This window comes from Poecilia reticulata, linkage group LG8, assembly GCF_000633615.1.
Source record: "Poecilia reticulata strain Guanapo linkage group LG8, Guppy_female_1.0+MT, whole genome shotgun sequence".
Lineage (NCBI taxonomy): Eukaryota > Metazoa > Chordata > Actinopteri > Cyprinodontiformes > Poeciliidae > Poecilia > Poecilia reticulata.
In genome coordinates, this window is record NC_024338.1 from 5,073,285 (window position 1) to 5,080,367 (window position 7,083).

The following is a 7,083-nucleotide window of genomic DNA, read 5'->3' on the forward strand; positions in this document are numbered from 1 at the left end:
GTAGTGGACGCTCCCATTACCCGTTGCCCAGAGCAACAGTTGATAGCCAATGAGACTAAATGCAGATTATTGGAGAAGCATTATTGCTGACCAAGGATTTACACTGTCCTTTTCATTTTATTTACTCTTTGGTGTTTTTTTTAATACCTCCTTTGTATTCTGCAGAGCAGAAAAAATACAGTAGTGAAGTAAAACCGTTCATTTCTCTGTTGTTACTTACTTTTATGTCAAGAATGCATCAGACATTGAAAACAAACCCCTTGTGGTGGTGATTGTCTCACCAACCTGAAAAAAGCCCCTGCTGAAATGCATCATAAAAAGCCTGAAGCTGCTTCAACATTTGTGTGTTTTTGATAAGAGGCTCTATTCTGCAACATTTGCCGTTATACAGCAGGAGCACGGAAGAGTTTCAGCAACTCGAGCGGGTGTCATTTGCTCAACTTTTAGGTTTGTATAGGAGAACAAACAAGTTTCTCTCATTGTTTTGGTTTTGTAAATTGCAGCGGAGGAGATGCAGCTGAAGCCCAATCCTGTTAGCATCCCAGGGAGCCGTTTCAGCCGCATTAAATTGAAGCCGTCGCTCCAGCCGTTTTCACTTTCTCCTGTACAAAGCATAAGCAAGCTAAGCTGCTGCTTAGGGCCCCAAGGCCACTAAGGGGCCTCCTCAGTGGAGCTTTTTTTTTTTTTTTTTTCTAGTAATAATTTCTACATCATTATAATATCAAAAACACACAATTTCACTGTGAAGTTATTTGTTTTTACAATAATATATATTTGATAATGTATGCAGAAATTATTATTTTATCAATAAAAAGGGAAAAATTTGCTCTCGGGGGCCCCTGGTGGCCGCGGGAGATACCGCACGCTTCGTCGGTATCATGAGCGGCCGTGCAATGTGCAGAGCATCCAAACGTCCAAAGCTCCGGTCAGAAGTTAAGTTAGCAAAACAATGGGTCAAAAAAGGACTTATCCTTCAGGGAGGGAGAAGAGAAAGAGGTAGAATAGAAAAAATCCTAGATAAAGGTTTGTTTTAATGTGCCTTGGTAATGTAATGTAAAAGATTTGTAAAGCTGCTAATAGAAAATTAGCTTGAACAGTCCAGACGTTTATGCTAAAGTCTTTGTGTTTGTGTGAAACTGAGTTTTAACTTTAAATGAGTTTATTCTCATGGTTGGCTCTGTATATTTCTGAGGTATTTTTGGCTTCAAAACGCTGTGTTTGATAACGTTTGATAATAATTAAAACTTCTCAATGTTTGACATTCAAACATTGTTTTTACGTTTTTACGTCAGGCATAGATGCTACATCGATGAGCTACTCTGCTGTACTTGGGGTTTATGTTGTTTGTTGCTGAACATAATCATTTTGTGGCTAAAACAAACATTATTTTTACATCAACTTCTAAGTTGAAAAAAGACTCACCTGATATAAATTACATTTTTAGCCATTGGAGTTACGCTTAAGAGCAATTTATTTAATCAAAGAATGTCATGAATATGTGTGTAGGGCTGCACCGATTGCAGTTTTCTGGCCGATCCCTGGTTACCAATCTTTAAAAAACCTGACCTGCCAATTTTGATTTTGGCTGATATGAAATTTTTTTGTCTGAACTGTCGTTAAATACAGCAAGAAAGTCGGTGAATTGGCAACAGTGGGGTGAATATTGTTAACTGTAAATGTTCAGACCTGACCTGGTGGGTTGGTCTGTCAGTCAAACCTCTCCCTGCAGAGCAGAAGAGAACAGAGGCTGATTTTTAGACCTTTGAAGATAAGATTAGGGGATAAGATGGGCTTCACATGTATCGGCCAATCACGATCCCCCAAAATTAAGGAAATCGGCGCCCAGAAATCAACTGGTCGATAAATCAGTTGGTCAACAAATGTATCCTATATTATACATGTATATAATGTAAACAGCATTGCCAGAGATGCAATAAGTTTATAGCAAGTGTGTGAATGATCCAATGATTGGACTGCTGACTGCAGCCAGTCCACATTGTTAACAGAACTAGAGGCCCCTAAAACCAAATTTCGCTTAGGGTCCCATGGAAGCTTGGGGCGTCCCTGCCTGGGATGAGCACAGACAGGGGGATGCATGTGTAGCTGAGTTGATTTTATTTATTTTTGTTCACCGATTTTAGATTCTTTTATTATTGGTGTGTTTCCATTTTTGTAAAGCACTTTGTGATTTTCATGTCTGTGAAAGGTGCTATATAAATAAACTTGACTTTATTTCCTATGTAGCTAGATTGGCCCAAAATAACCGCTGATTGTTAGCGTAGCAGCCAACGTTTTCATACTGTTTTCTAATGAGAGGCGTCTACTCATGGAGCGGGCCGGCCCATTGCTGCTATCGTAACAGCGTCCGCCATATTGAATGTGGAATATGTGCCAGTAAGGCAAAACAGGTAAATGGACCGAACTTTATAAAGTGCCGTTCTACAAAGTATTTTAAGTTAATACCTGCCATTGACACATTTTCTCACACACATTAATATATTTGGCAATCAAAGAAATTACTAAAGACAGCGTTTCTAACTTTTGATGTGATTATTTAATTGTTTTGTGGCATTTCTGAATAAAGAGCACAATGTTTTTGTTTGATAGAAATTACTCTGATAATTTTTATATTGAAATTGATGAACAGACACACTTTTACAGTGTTTTATTAAAGAATATATTTACATAATTCCATAATTTAATGTACATTTAACATTTCCAGACAAGAAACAAATAATTTTCCTGTATTTATTTTTTATACGTTATTGAGAAATGACTTTTGATTTATAAATCAGTCATTGTCAAACATTAAACTACATATTTTTCTTACTTTTTTCCAGAGAATAAATATTTATTACAGTATGTCAACTCTGCTACAGGCAGCAAAGAGTGAAAATAATTCTAACAGAGTAAATTATTTCATTTCATTACATAAGCTACATTAATACACTAATACTTCCGATTGAGATATTTAAAAATGCACAAAAAGTGAAAGAATAAAACATGTATTTATTAAACTGGGAACACTGGTCACAGGCTTCAGTCTGCTGGTCACACTGGGAGAACTCAGTGACTTCTGAGACGTCCTGGTTCACAGGCTAAAGCCAAGAAAAAAAAAGAGAAATGATCCAAAAGTGTAATAGAAAATACATACGATACATGTTTCGTATACGTTTCTTTCACATTCAGAAAAAGACATTTTCATCGTGTTGGGCTCTGACTGGTAGCATCTTTATAGCTAAATACCGACATGGAGAAGCTGAGCTGGAAACAGACTGAAGACCAGCAGCAGCTCCAGCTCTGATCCAGACTGATCTTTACTCACTAAATCCTCTGGTTTTTAATGAACTTCTCCTCTAACAGCGGTTTCTCATCAGCTCTCTCTCATTAGAAAACAGTGTGAAAACGTTAGCTGCTACGCTAACAACCAATGGTTATTTCGGGCCAATTTAGCTACATAGGAAATATTTTCCGGTTGTTTAGAAGCGAATTTCTGGCTGCAAAGTAATTCTGATCTTTCATCAGAATTGGATTCCAGATTGTTTCGTAAAACGGTTGAAACAAGTCCACACAGCACAGAACTTAAGGAGCTCCGATCGCCCTGCTGCCACATAGAAGATAGCGGACGCTGTTACGTACGACTCCGCGCTCCATGAGGCGTCTACGTATTGACGTCTATGGCTGCAGCAGCCAGGCAGAAGCTGCCTAACTGAGCTGCTGGTAAGATGCGTGCTAATGCTACCTCTCACTCTCAGTAATGTTTACAAAGTTAAAAGCAGTTCGCACAGTTTGCCTGCTGCATAAAAATATAACGTTAATCGTTTTTAAGTGTTTTAAAAACTTTGGATTTAGTTAAAATTGAACTGTTGCTTTTCTAAAGTTTGTCTGAAGTTTTCCCTCCAAAATGTGTTTGTTGTGCTGCAGGGATCTGACTGACTGTGTACCAGACGTTGAGTGTCTCACACTGTCTTGTAGGTATGTGATGAATACACAGTTTTCTGTTGTAGTTTTATATCTTTTAATTTAATTACTTTATTACAGAATATGTCCTTCATGCATTCTTTTATATAAAGTAAGAACTTTGAGTTTTGCATTATATTTTAGATTTTTATTTATATTATTTTGTATAATGTATTAACATATTTCATTGATGCTAATTTGTACACAATTTTATTTTTCTTTATTCCACTTGTTGATATAAAAAAGCAGAAGCTGCCTAACTGAGCTGCTGGGATCTGACTGACCGTGTACCAGACCTGATCGGTGAGTGTGTCTCACGCTGCCTTGTAGGAACAAACTGACGCAGATCCTGATTCCAGTGTGATTGACCCTGTAACACATGTCCACTTAACCCATTTGCTTTGTTCACTGCAAACCTCTGGAGGTACACAGGAGCCAAAACAACAACTAATCAACATTTGTGCAATAACGACTAACACATACTCTCCCTTGCTTACCATATAGTTCCTAGCAAGCGTGTTTTGCACCTCTAGTACATTTGTCACATTGGATCCACATTATTTGATGAACTCTTGTCAGATTTGTAAACTGACCCATGGTTTTTACAACCTTTTTTTAAACCTTGACTCGGTTGATTGTAGAAACACATTTCACCAAACAGTCTGAAATCTATGGAGTATGTCTACCTACATCTAGAGAACATCTGTGAGCATTGACTTGGCCAATTAGATTGGAGTCCGGGCTTTGACAGGACCATTTGATTGAAACCATTTTACTGCAGTTTGAGTCATATTATTGAAGCAAACTGAGCTGCACTCATCTTCCCATCAGGTCTGACCGTGTTTCCTGTCCACTGAATGACACAGCCGATTCTTAAGGTGTTTTTTTAATACCCTATGACTTAAATTTCTCCACAGCTTTACTCCTGATTGCTGTTACTATGGTAATGTGGCCTCGTTTTCCTTTTTTCAAGTTAATTTCATGTTTCTTACATGGTGTTTGGATTGTTTGTTATATTTTGAAGTAATTTGCTTTTCTTATTAGATTTATTTTGGGGTTTTTTTTTTTGTTTGTTTGTTGTGTCGAATGTTTTTTTAATTTTTGTTTTGCTTTTGAGGTGACCACTCATACCCAGAGACGCCCACTGCAGCGGCACAGATGTTCTCTATTAGTTAAGCAGCCTGCAGACCAGGAAGCCGGTAATATAGAGGTAGCTGTGCGGTACAAGCGAGAGACGGAGCCGGACAGATCACAGGTGTAGGAGCAGCAGGGCGGCGGGACTGGAGGACTGGTCGCCGTCGAGTAACGGACGACCGGGTGTTGGAGCACGAGTGGCCGGATCGCCGCTGAGATTCGCCCGTGGCCGCGGCGGGTCCTGCTGCTGGTGCCGCTTGGGATCGGTCGGCTGGCGACGGGAGGGACTGAGCGCCGGAGAGGACCGCGCCCCCTCTTGGGCTAGCTAAGAGTCCATCCTTCCTTATACAGACTTATCCATTGACTACCGCACATTCTTGGCTGCATCTGGTTTTTTTGTGTGATTAATTTTTTAATAAATTCTTAACTTATCAGTTCGTTTTTAAATCCCTGCCCACAGACAGAATGGCTTCATTTATTTCTTCCATTGCAATGACCAAACTACAAACCTCTGTGGAGACGTTGTGATTTTAAAACTGGAGAAATTGAGCTCAATGGGAGAAATCCCAGACAGTGCACTGAAGAGATTAGAAATGAGCAGAATTGTATTGGAAGACAATTGCCAGAGAAAAATGAAACACTTCAGATGGTTTATACAAACACTTTGAAAATGACAAAAGGATTTTTTTTCCCCAGATTGTTTTTGTAATGATGTAAAATTGAATATATGACAAATGACTCATTTCCCTTCAATTTGGGTTTGGTCTGTCACATAAAATACAAATGGAATACATTAAAATTTATCGTGGAAACATGGTAAACGTGTTTTGTTTTATTTTAAGGTTTTGAAGAATATGAATAGGTTGCATATCTTTGCATGCTGCCCGTATGTTTTCAAAAGCTCTGCCATGTTGTAGATCACACAGCGTAATCCTGGTTTGACAGAAGACGCACAACATCTTGCATGGCACTGTGCCATAATGAAATGAGTGCAGAGGTCCAGAACAGGAGGTGACAGGAAGCCGCCTTTCATCACGATGCCTGCTGCAGATTCAATCAGCTTTTATGTGTTGGAGACTCGCCTGTTTTCTTCTCACTTGACCTCATCCAAGTTTTTCCTTTTCTCTACAGACGTAACTCCAAATAAACAAGAAATCGGCAAAGACATCTTAAAATGTTCTACAGTCAAAAATTCTCAACAAAACCCACAGCTCCACAATAAATTATCAGTATTTATTATTCAATTTTCAATTAGATAAAATCCTTCAAAATGTAGAAATACATGTTTATTGCTTGTCTTCTACACATTTGTTTTACCTGTGTCTTCTGTTATATCTGAGTCATGACACTAAACTGAATCCTGATGTTGGCAAAGTCACAGTATAGTTGCTTTAACTCATATTTTTGGTTTTCGTCATGTAAAATGAGAAACTTAAACCTCTACTATTAAGTGTGCTCAACTAAAAAGGAATCCAAATTTTATTTAAGCGTGTTCTCTGTGGTTGCCAATCCACCTTGTATTAAGACATATGCAACTGTGTATGCGCACATTCATGTTGGAGTGTGATGAAGCTGTGATAAATGTAAGAAGAAACTGTTCAGAGTCTGGAGAAGCTTTTTTTTTTTGGTTCCCCATAATGGCTGGTGTGTAACCAAAGAAGGTAAAAACAGGAACACAAACACACGTTTGTCTCGCTGTCTTTGCGGGGACCTTCCATTGACTTCCATTCACCCCAACTCTAACCGAAACTGGATTCACACCTTGGACCAAAACCTTACCCYGAACCCAAAAACAGCATTTCTTCTTTGGGAGCAGTGAGTCCCCACAATGTAATATGTGCCAGGAAAATAATCCCCACAATGCATCAAATACAGGATACACACACACACAACAGGCTTCTACTGGCTTTGACCTGAACCAGTGATGTCACTCGTTCTCTTGACAGTGATGTCACTCATCTGTGACATCACTGCTTTTATTCCTGAATT

At 38.8% G+C, this 7,083-nt stretch overlaps 1 long non-coding RNA gene across 4 annotated transcripts; it reads left to right on the forward strand.

Annotated features, from left to right (window-relative positions):
- Nucleotides 1-3,637: 3,637 nt before the first annotated feature.
- On the forward strand, nucleotides 3,638-5,910 carry LOC103468309 (uncharacterized). Of its 4 annotated transcripts, none has more exons than XR_534198.2 (4): nucleotides 3,638-3,720; nucleotides 3,925-3,975; nucleotides 4,207-4,263; nucleotides 4,792-5,910. It is a non-coding gene; the product is annotated as an uncharacterized LOC103468309 (long non-coding RNA). The 4 variants fall into 4 exon arrangements; XR_001776853.1 differs by having other exon boundaries at nucleotides 4,210-4,263; XR_534197.2 differs by having other exon boundaries at nucleotides 4,207-5,910.
- Nucleotides 5,911-7,083: the final 1,173 nt, after the last annotated feature.